This window comes from Scyliorhinus canicula, chromosome 17 (genome assembly GCF_902713615.1).
Source record: "Scyliorhinus canicula chromosome 17, sScyCan1.1, whole genome shotgun sequence".
Lineage (NCBI taxonomy): Eukaryota > Metazoa > Chordata > Chondrichthyes > Carcharhiniformes > Scyliorhinidae > Scyliorhinus > Scyliorhinus canicula.
Window position 1 is genome coordinate 63,378,965 of NC_052162.1, and position 17,824 is coordinate 63,396,788.

The window sequence follows — 17,824 nt, forward strand, 5'->3', positions numbered from 1 at the left end:
AGCCTGTGAGGGTCATCATGAGGGTTACTCTGCCAGGGTCTGTCTGCCAGGGTCAGCATGAGAGACACTCTACCAGGGTCAGTCTGCCAGGTTTAGCCTGAGGGTCAGCATGCCTGGGTCAGTTTGTCAGGGTCAGCATGAGGTTCACTCTTCCAGGGTCTGCATGAGGGTCACTATCAGGGTCAGCATGAGAGGCACTCTGCCAGGGTCAGTCTGCCAGGTTTAGCCTGAGGGTCAGCATGCCTGAGTCAGTTTGTCAGTGTCCGCATGCCAAGGTCAGCCTGTAGCTGCATGTGATGGGAGAAGGATACAGCCATCTCTTGCGATTTTTTTTCTTGACATCTTGATTAGAGAATTAGAATTCCAAACATACATGCATTGTTAAGATATGTTGCGAGATATACATATGTAATAGTGATGCACATTATTATATCGCACAGTTTTAGACTATTGTTAGTGATACACATTGTTAATATATACTGCTATGTGAGGTAATGAAACATATAAGTAAATGTCGACAGCAAAATATCTGAACGGTCTGTTTCCATGTGGTAATTCATATGTAATTCTTCAGTTCATTGTGCAGTAAAGGATACTATTCAGCCCATCTTACCTATGCTGACTTTGAAAGACTTATCCCATTACATCGAATCTCCCTTCTCTTCCCCACAGCCCTATAAATAATTGTGTTTATCAGTACATAGCCAATTCAGTTTTGGAAGATGGCCTTGCACTTTCTGCCTATGTGCCAATGTAATCATTTGTCTGCCTATCTAACCATTTGTTTTAGTAAAAATGTATCTACTTGTCTTTCTAACGATTTTCCGTCTGTATTTACCAATCTAACCATCTTGTAGGTTCAAGTCCCAGTTGAGTGCAAAAAAAAACGATGGACGTTCCTGTACAGAAGCATTCCAAGAAGTTAACACCATTTGGAAAAAACACTATATGCAGCATGAGCACAAAATGCACTTAGAATCATAGAAAAGTTACAGCACAGAAGAAGGCCATTCGGCACATTTTGTCCATGCCAGCCCGAGGACTCTCAGGTGCCCTTTCTAATTCCACCTTCTTGCATCTGGTCCAACATAGCTCTGTAGCTTAGAGTACTTAAGGTGCAGACCCAGGTACTTTTTGAAAGAGTTTAGGGGCTCTGCCTCCACCACTAACTCAGGAAGCGAATTCCACTTGTGGTAGGGTGGGGAGGAAATTCACTGTCCATCCTCCAAAATGGCTCAGCAGCACCAGAATTGACTGAGCTGGTCAAGTCCTAAAGAACTGCCAGACTGGATCTGCAGCAGGTGGTGAAAGGCCCAACACAAGGGAAAAACCCCAATTGACTTCATCGTAGGGAGAGGTGTAGTGGTATTGTCTCTGGACTAGTAATCCAGAGAAAACCAGAGGGTGCTGCTTGGGGGACCAGGTTTAAATCCCACCAAACAGAAAGTGGAATTTGAATTCAATAAAAGAAATGTAGAATTAGAAGTCCAATCATGACCACCAGCGCCGGCCCTAGGGTTGCTGGTGCCCCGGGTAAGCTGAACTTCGGCGCCCTTCGGGGGGGGGGGGGGGGGGGGGGGGTGGAGGGGGGGGGGGGGGGGAGGTTGGGGGGGGGTGAGGGTGTGTGGGGGGGGGTGAGGGTGTGTGGTGGGGGGGGTGGGTGTGTGGTGGGGGGGTGGGGTGGGTGTGTGGTGGGGGGGGTGGGGGGGTGTGGTGGGGGGGTGGGGGGTGTGGTGGGGGGAGGGGGGTGGGGGGGAGGGGGGTGGGGGGGAGGGGGGTGGTGGGTGGGGGGGAGGGTGGGGGGGTGGGTGGTGGTGGGTGGGGGGGTGGGTGGGGGGGGAGGGGGGTGGGGGGGGAGGGTGGTGGTGGGTGGGGGGGAGGGTGGGGGGGTGGGTGGTGGTGGGTGGGGGGGTGGGTGGTGGTGGGTGGGGGGGGGTGGGGGGGGAGGGTGGGGGGGGGTGGGTGGTGGTGGGTGGGGGGGTGGGTGGGGGGGGGTGGGTGGTGGTGGGTGGGGGGGGTGGGTGGTGGGGGGTGGGGGGTGGTGGGGGGGGGTGGGGGGGGTGGGTGGTGGTGGGTGGGGGGGGTGGGGGGGGAGGGTGGTGGTGGGGTGGGGGGGAGGGTGGTGGTGGGTGGGGGGGAGGGTGGGGGGGAGGGTGGTGGTGGGTGGGGGGGTGGGTGGTGGTGGGTGGGGGGCGGTGGGGGGGGAGGGTGGGGGGGGTGGGTGGTGGTGGGTGGGGGGGGTGGGTGGTGGGTGGGGGGGGTGGGTGGTGGTGGGTGGGGGGGGTGGGGGGGGGTGGGGGGGGGAGGGTGGTGGGGGGGTGGGTGGTGGGGGGAGGGGGGGTGGGGGGGGAGGGGGGTGGTGGGTGGGGGGGAGGGTGGGGAGGTGGGGGGGTGGGTGGTGGTGGGTGGGTGGTGGTGGGTGGGGGGTGGGGGGGGTGGGGGGTGGGGGGGGTGGGTGGTGGTGGGTGGGGGGGGTGGGTGGTGGGTGGGGGGGAGGGGGGGTGGGGGGGGGAGGGTGGTGGTGGGTGGGGGGGAGGGTGGGTGGTGGTGGGTGGGGGGGGGGTGGGGGGGGAGGGTGGTGGGGGGGGGGTGGTGGTGGGTGGGGGGGGGAGGGTGGTGGGGGGGGTGGGGTGGTGGTGGGTGGGGGGGTGGGTGGTGGGAGGGGTGGGGGGGGGGTGGTGGGTGGGGGGGTGGGTGGTGGGGGGGGTGGGGGGGAGGGTGGGGGTGGGGGGGAGGGTGGGGGTGGGGGGGAGGGTGGTGGGGGGGTGTGGGGGTGGTGGTGGGGAGGGTGGTGGGGGGGAGGGTGGGGGGGGGGTGGTGGGTGGGGGGGAGGGGGAGGGTGGGGGGGGAGGGGGGGGGAGGTGTGGGGAGGGGTGGTGGTGGGGAGGGGTGGTGGTGGGTGGGGTGGTGGTGGGTGGGGGGGGTGGGTGGGGGGGTGGTGGGGGGGAGGGTGGTGGGTGGGGGGGAGGGTGGTGGGTGGGGGGGGAGGTGTGGGGGGGGGTGGTGGTGGGTGGGGGGGTGGGTGGGGGGGGAGGTGTGGGGAGGGGTGGTGGGTGGGGGGGAGGGTGGGGGGGGAGGTGTGGGGAGGGGTGGTGGTGGGGAGGGGTGGTGGTGGGGGGAGGGGTGTGGGGAGGGGTGGGGGTGTGTGGGGAGGGGTGGGGGTGTGTGGGGAGGGGTGGGGGGGTGTGGGGAGGGGGGTGGGGGGGTGTGGGGAGGGGGGTGGGGGGGTGTGGGGAGGGGGGTGTGGGGAGGGAGGTGGGGGGTGGGGGGGGGGTGTGGGGTGGGTGGGGGGGAGGGGTGGGGGGAGGGGAGGGGTGGTGGTGTGGGGGGGGTGGTGGTGGGGGTGGGGGGGGAGTGGTGGGGGGGGGGGTCGGGGCAGTGGGGGGTGTCGGGGCGGGTCGGGGGGCGGAGTGACCTGGTATATGATCGGGACTCACCGATCGGCGGGCCGGTCTCTCTGTCGGCAGGTCTCTGACGCCGGTCACACACTCGTTGATGGCGCCCTTCTAGCACATGGCGCCCCGGGCGACTGCCCGAGTTGCCCGTACCTTGAGCCGGCCCTGATGACCACGAAACCATTATTGTTTTTCAAAATGCCTATCTGGTTCTTATGTCCTTTAGGGAAGGAGATCTGCTGTTCTTACCTGGTCTGGCCCACATGTGACTCCAACTATTTATATAAACCGATTAAACTAAATCAAATGAACTGAGGGACAAAGTAAAAGGGACAGCCCCTTAAAGGAATACTGCCTTGAACAAATCACAAATGAAACTTGAAACATCAAACTAAAATGTGATTAAAGGGGTCACTAGGTTACTCCACTCCCTGCAGTGTCCCAACGAGCATGGAAGGCCTCAATCGTGCCAGTGGACACTGCATGCTCCGTCACCATGAATGTAGCCGTGGTAGACGGGCAGATGACCCCCTCGGATACCCACTGCCTGGACTTGTCGATGTACATGTGACTCCAGATCCACAGCAATGTGGTTGACTCTTAACTGCTGCCTGAAATGGCTGAGCACGCCACTCAGATCAAGGTTTTGACAAATGCTGATTTTGATAAATGCTGGCTTTGCCGGCGACAGCCACATTCCATGTTCCACAATTCCAATTTTTAAAACCCTCCGTAATGTACCTGTCAAAGATACATTTATCTGGGATTAAATTTGTAAGAAGACAAAGTTCCATCCTCACACGAATGACACCCTTCACCATGTGTGACACCACCGCCATACTAAATAGGATAGATTCAGAATAGGTCAAGCAGCTCAAAACTGGGCATTCATGGGGCGGCACAGTGGTTAGCACTGTTGCCTCACCGCGCCAGGGACCCGGATTTAATCCCAACCTCAGATAACTCTCTGTGTGGAGTTTGCATTTTCTCCCTGTGTCTGCGTGGGTTTCCTCCCACAGTCCAGGTTAGGTGGATTGGCCATGCTAAATTGCTCCTTAATATCCAAAGATGTAACGGTTAGGTTAAGCGATTGTTGGGATAGGACTGGGGGAGTAGGCTTGGTTGGCATGCTCTTTCAGAGCATTGGTGCAGACCCGATGGGCCGAATGGCCTCCTTCTGCACTGTACTGTATTGTAGGGATTCTCTGCTGAGGACCATCAGCAGCATAATTGTATTTAACCACAGTCTGGAATTGCTTGGCCTGGCCTATCCCTCCCTTACCATTCAGCCAGGAGATTTCAATGAAGAGTGCTGAAAAGCATGCCAGCAACAAACCAAAATTAGGTGCCAGCCTGGTGAGGTTATAGCACAGGATATAAGTAGCAGAAGCAACATGCTAAAAGTAGAGCTAAACAATTCCACAACCAATGGTTCAGATCAAAGCTCTGCAGCCCTGGCACAAACAGATGTGAAAATGGTTCAGGTCAAAGCACTACTCCCCAATACCTTTTGATTTATTTCATTTTGGGGATGTGTGTCTTACTGGCAAAGCCATCCCTAATTCACCTTCAGGAGATGGTGGTAAGATGCCTTCTTGAACTACTGCAGTCCATATGGTGCTGGGTCAAAATCCTCAAACTCCCTCCGTTTCTGAGATGAGATTTTAAACCGGTGCTTTGTTTGCTCTCTCAGGAGGTCAATATTTATCCCTCAGTCAACATTAAATGACTGCGGATGCTGGAATCTGAAACAAAAACACGAAATACTGGACAATCTGAACAGGTCTGACAGCATCTGTAGAGAGAGAAAGGAGCTAACATTTCCAGACTGGATGATTCTTTGTCAATTGCTGTTGGGTGGATTAGGGTGAGTGAAGCAGTGCTTAATATGTTGGTTCGACTGCATCCTTGTGGCATCCACCAGTTTTTGTATGAGATTCACCCCGTCTTGACCTCAACTCCGGTGATCTGGGTGTGACGCTTATAGATTAATGTACAATTAAGAACGATACCAAGCAGCAGCATGGTGGCGCAGTGGTTAGCATTGCTGCCTCACGGCGCCGACGTCCCAAGTTCGATCCCGGCTCTGGGTCACTGTCCGTGTGGAGTTTGCACTTTCTCCCCGTGTTTGCGTGGGTTTTGCTCCCACAACCCAAAGATGTGTAGGGTAGGTGGATTGGCCACACTAAACTGCCCCTTAATTGGAAAAAATTAATTGAGTACTCTAAATTTATTTTTAAAAAAGAACGATACCAAGGTATTTTGGTGTTGGGTCATGGGTAAGTGGTTGACCACAGAACTGGACATAAAAATTCCTCCCTAGCCTTCAAGTTATTCAGGTCAAAGGCAGAAAATTAAGGCTAGAGCATTCAGGCGCGATGTTAGGAAGCACTGTTTCTCTTGGGGTGGAAGTGGTTTGGAACTCTCTCCCACAAACAGCAGTTGAAGCCAGGACAGTTGTTAATTTTAAATCTGAGATAGATAGATGTTTGTTCAGCAAAGATATTAAGGGATATGGGCCAAAGGCCGGTCAATGGAGTTAGGCCTCAGATCAGCCGTGATCTCAGTAAATGACGGGACAGGCTGGAGGCACTGAATGGCCTACTCCTGATCCTATGTTAATGATGTTTAAATGAATGTAAATTCATGGTAATCAAGTTCACACCATGAGCAGGGTCGGGGGGCACATCTCTAAGTGAGACTTCCCCAGCACAAATCCTATTATGACCCTCTCACGGGCTTTAGCTACCATGACGGTATTTGCGCCCACAGCTAACTGATCCAAAAAATCACTCCCGCAGATTCAGGTTAGCTGCATTGAATAGAATGTTTGTGGCCCTGTCTGGCTCCCATGCCTAAAAAATTGGTTCCTTTAGCCTCTTTTAGGTTATAAACTGTCTGCATTAGTTAGCTCAGGTGTAGAGCACAGCCAAAAGACTGAATCACTAAAAAGGCAGTTGTCCTGCTGGGGTCCAAGCTGACTGTACTGCCAGAAAACCAGGTTTTCTGACAGTAAACCAAAAATAGAAATGTAGCTCCAGGAACTGGAACATTGGTTCCTCTGGTTATAGATCACAGCCTGCCACCTGGTGCGACTAAAGCAAGGTTAATTACTGCAGCTCACTCAACTCAACAGAAACACAACTAAACTGGGAGTGGATTTTGGAAAAGATTGATTACTTTTACAATTAACCTTGGGTGTCTCGGACAACTAAAATGTTGATTTCTCATGCAGTTCCTGATGGTTGGTTTATTCCACCGGGTGAAAAATTAATTGTTTTGGTTATATACATGTGGCTAACAAGCTGGCTATGATGAATATTTAACCTGCAGATCTTGGTTGTGAAGTTGGTTATCCTGATGTGACTTTCGGACCGTCTCCAAATCAATGCAAGGTTCGCATTCCTAAGTGTAGATGAATGGTGGACTGGAAGGTTGGTTCATGGACAATAATTCAGGTAAATCCATCATTGTCTATGTAAGCAATTGTGAGATTAATAACTGACAGATGTAACCCTCCTATAATTTAATTAACTTGTGTAAGGATCCTCCTGTTTAAACCTTGTTTGTTTCCTGTTTCCCCCTTTTTTAAATTTTTGCAATTACAATTTTGATCCATGGATGAATAATGGACCTGTGACTTTAAAGCATCCTGTGCCTTTAACTCAAGCAGGAGAGATCAGTGGTGATTTCGTTTGACTGACTTGGCTGGTAGCCAATGAACTGGCTCGAAAAGCTGGGCTTTGCCGGTAACCAGCAGTGATTGGTTCTGATTTCTCAGGAATGTTTCTCAGTGCTGGATTGTTTTTAGTTTTGCTTTTCGTTCTGCAGCTGAAAGGGGCAGCTCTGATTTCTCTCTCTCTGATATGATAAAATCTCTTTAGAAATCCAGTAGAGCTCTCTCTCCAGAAAAGGCTGTGCAAGCAGAATCCAGAATCTGATAATCCTCTCTCTGCAGGAAAGAGGCTGAGGTGAAGCAGAGACCAGAATCTGATCGTTCTCTGTGCAAGAAATAAGCTGCTGTGAAGCCAAAGGCCTCTCCTGGACGTTGCGAGTAAGATATACTGCTGGGCTGCAAAGAGGATCATTACATGCTTTATTCCAGAGACTTTAAACCACACTCGTACTGTGAAAGCAAGGACTCTTATGCTTTTAACTTAAAACATATTGACCGGGATTCTCCCCTACCCAGCGGGGCGGGGGGTCCCAGCGGGACAGAGAGGCGTGAACCACTCGGCGTCGGGCCTCCCCATTCTGCACCTTTAGGGGCCAAGCCCTCACATTGAGGGGCTAGGCCCGCGCCGGAGTGGTTCCCGCTCCGCCGGCCGGCGCGCACGGCCTTAGCCGCCCCGCCAGCCGGGACATCAGTGGCTGCTAACGTCAAACCGGCGCATGCGTAGGGGAGGGGGTCTCTTCCGCCCCCGCCATGGTGAAGGCCATGGCGGGGCGGAAGAAAAAGAGTGCCCCACGACGCAGGCCCAACCACCGATGAGTGGGCCCCAATTGCGGGCCAGGCCACCGTGGGGGCACCCCCCTGGGTCAGGTCATCCCGCGCCCCCACCCAGGACCCCGGAGCCCACCCGTGCCGCCAATCCCGCTGGTACTAGAGGAGGTTTAAACCACGCCGGCGGGAAAGGCCTGTCAGTGGCGGGACTTCAGCCCATCGCGGGCCCCTGGGGGGCCAGAGAATTCCGCCCATTATTTTTACCCCTTTGCACCCCTCTGTATTTGTGTGTCTGTGTGTGCTGATAGAGGGTGGAACAGTTGGGGGGGAGGGGGTGGTAGTATATTAGCTTGCTTGTTATCCAGCTGAAATTACTGCATTTTTCATCTTTATTCCTGTTATAAATAAACAGTAATTGTACTTCAATTTACAAACCTGGTGACTGTCATTATTGGGCGACCAAGGACCAAAGATTTTGGGAATTTTTAGAAGAATTATTGGTTAATTCACTTGTGTTGTGCCTCTGGGACGAGTGGGGCTGGAATTGACTACGCACTTGCTCAGCATGTTGTTACTCTTGCTTTCCCCGTTGCATTGTTCACCCCAGCCTTCTTTGTTCAGGTTCACAGAAAGAGAGTGATTTTATTAAATATATCCATTATCCAAACAATTAGTTTGCTTGGAAAAATAGATGCACAGAAGTTATCCCACAAACTATCCACACCAATAGTATGATTTTTTAAAAAAACAGCAAAACTAAAATAGTGGGCGGCACAGTAGCACAGTGGTTAGCACTGTTGTTTCACAGAGCCAGGGCCTCAGGTTTGATTCCCGGCTTGGGTCACTGTCTGTGCAGCGTCTGCACGTTCTTCCTGTGTCTGCGTGGGTACCCTCCGAGTGCTCCGGTTTCCTTCACAAGTCCGGAAGGACGTGCTTGTTAGGTGAATTGGATGTTATGAATTCTCCCTCGGTGTACCCAAACAGGTGCTGGTGTGTTTCGCTAGGGGATTTTCACAGTAACTTCATTGCAGTGTTAATGTAAGCCTACTTGTGACAATAATAAAGATTATTATTATTATCCTACATTACAGTCAATCTGCTAAATGTTTGCCCACTCACTGGTTTAGCTCTCTCAGCTAAATCGCTGGCTTTTAAAGCAGACCAAGCAGGCCAGCAGCACGGTTCGATTCCCGTACCAGCCTCCCCGGACAGGCGCCGGAATGTGGCGACTGGGGGCTTTTCACAGTAACTTCATTGAAGCCTACTCGTGACAATAAGCGATTTTCATTTCAACCTGTCTACATCCCTTTGCAGACTCCTATGTTCTCTTCACAGCTTACATTCCTACCTATCTTTGTAGGCACTGTTGAAAGTCTGTCTCCCCATATCATTAGTTTAAGTATTTTGTTTTCCAGCGGTTAAAATCAAAGATCCTGCAGTTTGTGCGAGGTTTCTGACCTGTGCACTGTCTGTGAGGATTCTGTACGTTCTCCCTGTGCGTGGGTTTCCTCCGGGTACTCCAGTTTCCTCCCACAAGTCCCAAAAGACGTGCCGTTATGTAATTTGGACATTCTGAATTCGGAATGTGGCGACTGGGGGCTTTTCACGGTAACTCCATTACATTTTTATGTAAGCCAACTTGTGACAATAAAGATTATTAATTAAAGGTTATTACTAATCACCTCTGCGAGTATCTGGATGACCAAACGTAGTAAGTGAAATTGTGATGGTGTATTCTTGAGTATAAAGTTTGGAAAATAAACAAATGTCTATACAAGGTCACTTTCGCCACACAATATTATAATGAAGCATTCAACATTTTCTGGTTGGACTCATTAGTACCTCCAGAAATCTGTAGTGAGAAGGTTTGTCAGACCAAATATAGGAGAGGATCCTGTGATATGTATCTCTGCCCAATTTTGATTTGCTCCTCTACTCAATATGCACCTCTGGGTGAGCTGTAATAGAAATGAAAACTGGCATATATCTTAGGAAGAATTTTGGTGTTTCTGAGGATATGATGAAGCTGTGGAAGAGCTTTGCATCTATCGTTTGTTTCGATCAAAAATGTAGGAGCCCCGATGAACATTGGAGCAATATTGTGCACTCAGGAATAATTGTTTTTTTTTATAGTCCTGTGCACTATTTGCCACCAATGTTATAATTTTGTGGTAAATGAAGACATTAGAAAACAGAGCTTGCAGCTGAGAAACAGAAGGGAGAACGGAGCAATAACAAGAATGTTATACTGTATATATGTGTACTGCAACTCATGAAATGTGTTCCAAATAAGATCAACATCACCAAGCATATTTAGTTTCTGAGAACATTTATTAAGGAATAAGGTTTTAAAACACTTCTGAATATATTTTGTTACAAACTTGTTCCCCATTGATGTGCTTTCCTGAACCCTGTCATCTAGGAGTTTTGATTATGTCAACAAATAATGACTGTTTAATGACTTGTCACGGCCTAGAATATAACTTTGTTATTCAGCAAATGTTACATCCTATTTTAAATGTTCCTGTTTGTATGCAAACAATGTGCCTATCTAATAACACAAAGTGCCGTAAGCCAAACATGTAGGTGGCCCAACAACATGGAGAGTCATCCCATCAGAACTCAGGAGTAAGCACTGGGGAGGAATCAGAGAAGTCTATCCAGGGAATACTCCTGAGGTCTAATGGTCACTACTGGGCTCACAAGGCAAAGATGTTTGTGCACAATGACAATGCTTAAGTTGCATGGGGAATTACTATCTATGTACAGGACTGCAATAATGTATTATGTGTGACAGTTAGGGAGTTTTGTACAATTTTGCAGTGAAACAGTGAAAACGTGGGTGTTGGAGAGCCTACAGCACAGTGGTAATGTGGAGTTAAGAATGTTCGATGCAGGATTACAGTAATAATTGTGTCGGTTTGAGAGCTTAGTACAGTATTAGATTGATACATTGACCTTAGGGCTATAGCGAGCTTGATAGGATGTGACTCCATGGGGTTTAGTGAGTGCAGGATTGCAGTGAATCAGTGACACCATAGGAGGTCGGGAGCTCAGTGCAGGATTGCAGGAGCTGAATAAATCCTGTTCATTATCAGATCATCATATTTTCCAACCTTCTTAATGTTGAGTTCTAACATCGAACTGTTTGCTGTCCTGTTCTTTGTTTTAAATTTTAAATAGCACTTGCTGTCGATTTATTTTTGTCGAGGCTGAAAGCTCCTCAGCTGATAGCAAATGAAGTGAATGTGTTTTATAAACCCACATATGTGAATATTCTGTGAAGATCTGGGTCGCCATGACTTCTCAGTACCCTTAAATATAAGTAGATAACACTGAATGATGCAAATATATACACTGTCTTCACACTTTATTATTTCTGCTATTCTCTCTTCATATCCTGCATCTCCTTACTTCTCAGTTTAGTTTTCCACGATGTTTAAATGCGATTTATAAGGTTTTTGACCAGTATTGATTAATTATGTTATAATGTAGTTATGCTGCAACATAATCTGAGAGATTGTGTATGATTATGAGACACCTGAAGCCTCTAATAATTAATGATGTGCATGGGATAGGTTGCACATTTGGCATACTCAACAGTCGGAACATACTGGTGCTTGTGCCATTGATTACTATGAGAAGGAAGCACACCTAACGATCCATGGCATGAATGCCAGATTATAAAATGCAGTTAAATGTTCTCAAAGTGGCAAAAGCAAGTATGAGACTGAACTAGAAAACTGGCACTGCCATGTGCCCAACGCATCTCCATTGACGTCTCTCATTCCTAATGAACAATCTTTGTAGCTTGATAATGTCATCAGAGACCCAGTAACCAGATGTAGCTGTAGTAATTGTGGAACAGATCCTACACTAGCTACTGAGCAACTGATTAACATCTTTCATCCAGCATTTAGGGATCATCATGTTGTGGCTTCTGCAGAGCCAGGACTGGGGTCTCATGTAACCCTGTAATAAAACAGAAACATAAGGAACAATGAATTGATTGTGTAAAACAAAATCTCTGTGGCCAGCGGAGACCACTGAGGTCAAATTCAGACAGATGTTGGAAGATTACTGTTAAAATAAGCCTACAAAGCAATTCATGTGTGCAACTGCACAGGCGCCTTTTACCAGCTTATGTACCAGCTGCAAAGGTTGGATCCGTGAATTATGCACAAACATGCCACCACATGTCACATTTATGGATAGCCTGCGGAGTCACAGAAGAGCACTATTCTTCCTGTTTAATTGAATTGCCTGAGAGTTTGAACCAGTTGATAGCTCCAAGATTGAAATTGAAATGCAACACTTCTTTTCTACAATTTATAGTTTTGCTCAACTTTTGCCTCACATTCTGTTTTCGGGAAACCCAGTAAATTCTGATGGGAGTCAACAGAAATTTATTCATTACATTTGTGCTCTGAGTTATTTCCGGAAACTGATTTTACCATAGTATGTTACACAGACAAATGTTGTAAAGAAACTTCTGGCCATAACTGTAATATTAGTAATGAGACACTGCAAATCAAAAGAATGTGAGGTGCAAAATAATTTCTATTTCAATTTATGTAAGACAATAAGACCTGGGGCGGGGACAGGCCCAAGCAGGTAGGTTTTTAAGAAAAAATTATTTGTGGGGCCAGAAGTAAAACTTAGACCTTCCCTGCCATCTGCGGCTTCCGCCATTCCAGTCTTCCCTACGGCAAGAATCTCCCAAAAGACCCTTGGCACAAAAACTTTTGTTCTGGTGACTATGTCTTACTCTAATTCGTCTGGGAATGCAGCAAGGTGCAGAATTTAGTCAGGACCAGGTGGGTGTATTTCACTCACCCTATTATTGGAGTGAATAGGTTTGGAACTGATCTTTTGTGAAAAAGATCTTCCAATGGGATATGAAAGTCTGCTGTAGTGGCATGGAAGAGGAATGCTTTTCTAAGCCCATTGTGCTGAGTTTAAGGGCTGCTGTTACCTACTGACCACTTAAAATTTGTATTAAAGTAACCATTTCATGTTTGCAGGAAACTCTGGAACGTATAACTGGCATAATTACATCTAATTCCCTTAAATATATAATTCAATACCTATTTCTTTTAAAGCATCCAGTACACATCAACATAAGATTAATGGAATAACTTGGTTTTCCTAAAAAGAGAGTATTGCCCAAAGCAGTTGTTCGGCAATATATTGGCCCAGTGTTTGGAAACTCGAATGTCATTTACATCATTCCGTCAAAAGAGCTTATTATGTAGCAAAATAATAATTAGATACAACATCATTACAAAGCCTTTTCCAGACTTTTTACTTAAATGTATATTCTTCCATTGTTGTTCATTTCAGGAGCCAGTTTAGCATTTTATTATCCTTCGTTAATTGGCACTTAACTAATTTAATCAGCACTTTTGAGGATTAATTAGTCATAAACTACCGTGGCTACTGATGCAGTGGAATTTGATTGTATACCAGGAGCCATTTTTACATTTTTCTTAACCGTAAACCTGATAGGTGCCTAATAAACACAATGAAATTACATGTGCTCTGAAGGGACAGTGGACTGCATTCTAGTTATTTTAATAGACGATTGCACAGCATCTCATTAGCCAGGCATGACGCTAACCTGCTGAATGCTTTGTTTATGTCAGCAGGTGTCGAGATGCTGTTTGTGGTTTATGTGGCTGTCTGAGCTAGACGTGTCATATAGTTCTTCATTGAAAATGCTTCCCCTCTATTTCCTGAACTTACTGCACAAACAGAAAACAGCTGCCTATGTTTACCCTTTTGATTTAATCTCTTACCAATATTCTTAACCGTTCTATGTGCAGGTTTAAATCAGTGCAGCGTAACATGTAATGAGCCATTCCTGTTACATAGATCAAAGCTCACAAACATGGAAAACACATTGGAAAGGGAGTTGTGTGGACTCGACAGTGCTTTATATAAAGAAGCGATATGGGCTAAAAGGTGTTACACTGAAGAACTAGCGAGACTGAAAGGTGTGTCGAACATTTGAAGTGTTGGTTTGAACAGAGAGGCTGTATGGATGGAACCGTTTGTTACACAGACATATATGCTGAACGAGCAACAAAACTGAAAGCAGCTAAGCTAAAAATTGTACTTCTACATTACAAACAGATAAGTTTACCCTATCCTAGATGACAAAAGTGAAACAACTGATCAGGTCACCTTGAACAAATTTACTTGTAGTAAAACCTCCATTTACTAAAACTTGAATGTGTGCCTTTTTACATGTAGTAAATATTCACACTTTGGTATTTTGAAAGAATATTATCCACAAATTGTAACATACCTATTCAGTATTTGATGTCTTCAGCTAGAGATGGCATCTTCAATCTTGACTCCAACGATGTGCTGCTCAAACACTGGACATACACTGAATGAAGCAGTTGCTCGAGCTTACATTCGTTGCAGGAAAACCCCAAACCCAGAGCAGGAGCGAGAGAGTATTCATTCAGCAGGTGCAAGCAGCTTGGCTCAGAACAGAGCAGGAGGTAACAGAGATACAGCCATGTGTCTGTACATCATTCTCTCTGAGCAGGCGTTAGCCAGACTGCTGTTCCACTGTACATCAGTGTCTCTGAGCAGCCCTGAGCCAAGCTATTAATATGTCAGTTGTAGCTGGGTGAAATCCCCTGGTTCAGCCCCTGAGCTGTTCAAAGGCTGTTGAGGTGCTGTTAGTCAGTGCTGGGGCTGCCCCAGCCACTCTGGGACACTGTGCCTACAGCCTTACACTGCTCATATCATGATTGTTTGTGTCTGACATGAAACTGGAGGCTGTTGAATTGAAAGTCATCTCATCTGGAGCATTTCCCGACACTTTCCCCTATGTCGGCCCAGTCAGCACTCAGCCTATTAGAAAGTGGCAAGTCGACCACACAATCCTGACTGTACTTTACTACAATTGGGGAATTTTCTTTTCTTTTAAATGAACTGGAATTTTTAATGACCCGATTGATCGAAACAAAATAAATTTCCCAGGTGGTGTTTAAGAGAAAACCAATACTTAGGTTTTTTAAAAATCCACAAGATCAACTAGTATCAAAGTATTACAGGACTCAATCAGAAAAAAAACATTCTAAGAAAATAAAATTATTTTTGTTAAAACTGAAACTATTTCTCATAACAATCCCTTCCCTCCATCTTAATGAGTGATATGCAGATGAGCTTTGCCTAATCGAACTTTAAAGTTTAAATGTGCTTTATTTAAGTTAGTTAAAATAAGAACCTGCATTTATATAGCACCTTATCCAATTTCGTAACCATCTCAGTTGTTATGTAATGTCCATTTGAACCATTAGAACAGGCAACTGAGAGCTCAGTTTAAAGTCTTATTGACAATCAATACGCAATACTACACTAGTATCAGCCTAGTACTCAAATACTGAAGTGGTTGAGGCAATTCTTTAAATAGAGGTCCTGTTTTTTCCCTCTGGAAGCGCTGTTTTAGAATTTTGAAGTCTCCGTCAGAACTTCTCTATCTGTTTATCCCATTATGATATAAGCAGGCAGAATTCCTTTTAATTGAAATTCTCTATCTCTATGATGAATTCCAACATGTAACAGAGAAACCTGAGATAGCAGGGAGAGGGATGGTGTTACTGGTTGATTCTGCAAACTTCTCGCAGCAACCCACAGAAAAGTTTATAACACAGCTTTTTACAACAAACCTTCAGTTATGTGACAGTTACTATTGGTGTACAGTGGAAGGTGATCCATGTTAATGAAAGAGCTTTGATCTTCCCTTGTCAAAGTTACCAAGATATCATTGGAACAGATAGGGGTGTCATTGGGACACGAATAGTGGACTTGTGGGTTGGATAAATGTTCTGAGGTACTGCTTAGTAAGTTTTGTAGAACTTTTCATTTGTAATTTAACGCAGTTCATGAATGGGCATATCGCACATGACCTGCAGAAGGGCTAGACATGGTGGGTCTAATAGCTTTATTTTGTTCTATATTACCTAAAGTCACTCATGATTAATATTTGAAGGTACCTCCCAAAATTATTCCATTTATCAAAGGCATGTTTGAGTTCAGCCTTTTGGAATTCTATTCATCAATTGGACAGACACATTCAAAATTTGTCTACATTCAAGGAATTAGATTTTTGTATCTCCAAAATCTTACCCTAGTCTCTGGGCATAGACACGTTTTATGTACTACAAGCAAAGTAGTGAACTACTAACATCATAAAGTATTGACCCATTTCTTACTTACAATTTGCTACCAAAACATATTGCAACAATCGGATCTTAACCGGCAATTGTTTTGAATAAGAATGCATTCAGTTCTTTTCTTTACATTTTTTTATCTTCTCAATAAAACGTTTTGTCCGTAAATAACTTAAACAATCATTTTCCTTCCTATTCCCGACATGTTTTTCTTCAATGTTCTTGTAAGCCCTTCTCTATTTTGTCAGAGATGTAGATTTAAAAGTAAGACATAAAGACCTCCTAAGGCCTGCCCTTGAGACACCTCAGGTAGAAGCAGTCAGCATTTCCCTTTAGGTGGCAAGTGTTTGCCATTGGTATTCATAGAATTTACAGTGCAGAAGGAGGCCATTTGGCCCATCGAGTCTGCACCGGCTCTTGGAAAGAGCACCCTACCCAAGGTCAACACCTCCCCCTATCCCAATAACCCAGTAACCCCACCCAACACTAAGGGCAATTTTGGACACTAAGGGCAATTTATCATGGCCAATCCACCTAACCTGCACATCTTTGGACTGTGGGAGGAAACCGGAGCACCCGGAGGAAACCCACGCACACACGGGGAGGATGTGCAGACTCCGCACAGACAGTGACCCAAGCCGGAATCGAACCTGGGACCCTGGAGCTGTGAAGCCATTGTGCTATCCACAATGCTACCGTGCTGCCCATCTTACCTATTTACTTGAATTAAAACAAAGGGGGAAAACAGGCGAGTAATCAGGTTATCACAGAAACTCACTGTTCTGTTACACTTGCCAAGACTAATGTCGATCCAACAAGTCATCCTTGTGCTGCTACTATTGGGTATCCTATGAGGTCAAGGTTGCTTTTTGTTGGAACCTTAATATAAATTAGTTGGCATGCCATCCTAGTTCTCAACACATGAGGGGCTGATTTAGCACAGTGGGCTAAACAGCTGGCTTGTAATGCAGAACAATACCAGCAGCGCGGGTTCAATTCCCGTACCGGCCTCCCTGAACAGGTACCAGAATGTGGTGACTAGGGGCTTTTCACAGTAACTTAATTGAAGCCTACTTGTGACATTAAGCGATTATTATTAAAATGTGAGTCATTTTCTCTTAATCAACTTTTCAGATCGGTCCAAGGAAATCTATTTACCTATGTCATTCTCAATCCAAGCCAGAGCTCACCCTTTTTATTTACCCATATTTATGGTAAGCTTTTACATCTTCCATCAGTGGCATTCTGATTATTCCCCTCATATTATTCAGGGTTGACATCTTTACCAAGTTTGGTCTCCTGTGTATAAGGAATAATGGTGTCATTGTGATGGATTTAGATCTCCATCAATCTCATGCTATGAGATTTGTGTACTTTATGGTGACTTTTGCAAGGTTCCACGTTGTCTGTGCGGTCTCATTCACGGTCACTGTAGCTTAATTTATATATTTTGGAATTTCGACATTCAATTTAATTCAATATTAGTAACCACTCCAGTTGGGGAACACTTCAGCAGTCAAGGACATTCAGCCTCTGATCTTCGGCCAAGCGTTCTCCAAGGCAGCCTTCAGGATGCACAGCAATGCAGAATCGCCGAGCAGAAAGTTTAAGCCAAATTCTGCACGCATGAGTATGGCCTCAACCGGGATCTTGGATTAATGTCTCACTATATTTAACCCCCCCCCCACAATCTAGCCTGGGCTTGCAAAATCCTACCAACTGTCCTGACTTGAGACATTTCACACCTCTTTAACCTGTGATTATCCCTCTCTCCAGTCGCACCATCTGGACCT

At 46.7% G+C, this 17,824-nt stretch overlaps 2 long non-coding RNA genes across 3 annotated transcripts; one reads left to right on the top strand and one right to left on the bottom strand.

The window, feature by feature from the left end:
• Window positions 1–11: 11 nt before the first annotated feature.
• Window positions 12–8,005, top strand: LOC119951453. Of its 2 annotated transcripts, none has more exons than XR_005457632.1 (4): window positions 12–1,049; window positions 5,089–5,262; window positions 6,729–6,853; window positions 7,044–8,005. It is a non-coding gene; the product is annotated as an uncharacterized LOC119951453 (long non-coding RNA). The 2 variants fall into 2 exon arrangements; XR_005457631.1 differs by having other exon boundaries at window positions 7,354–8,005.
• A 2,146-nt stretch (window positions 8,006–10,151) lies between these two features.
• Window positions 10,152–14,593, bottom strand: LOC119952455. The gene is made up of 2 exons (XR_005457857.1): window positions 14,150–14,593; window positions 10,152–11,811 (listed from the first exon to the last, which is right to left on the bottom strand). It is a non-coding gene; the product is annotated as an uncharacterized LOC119952455 (long non-coding RNA).
• Window positions 14,594–17,824: the final 3,231 nt, after the last annotated feature.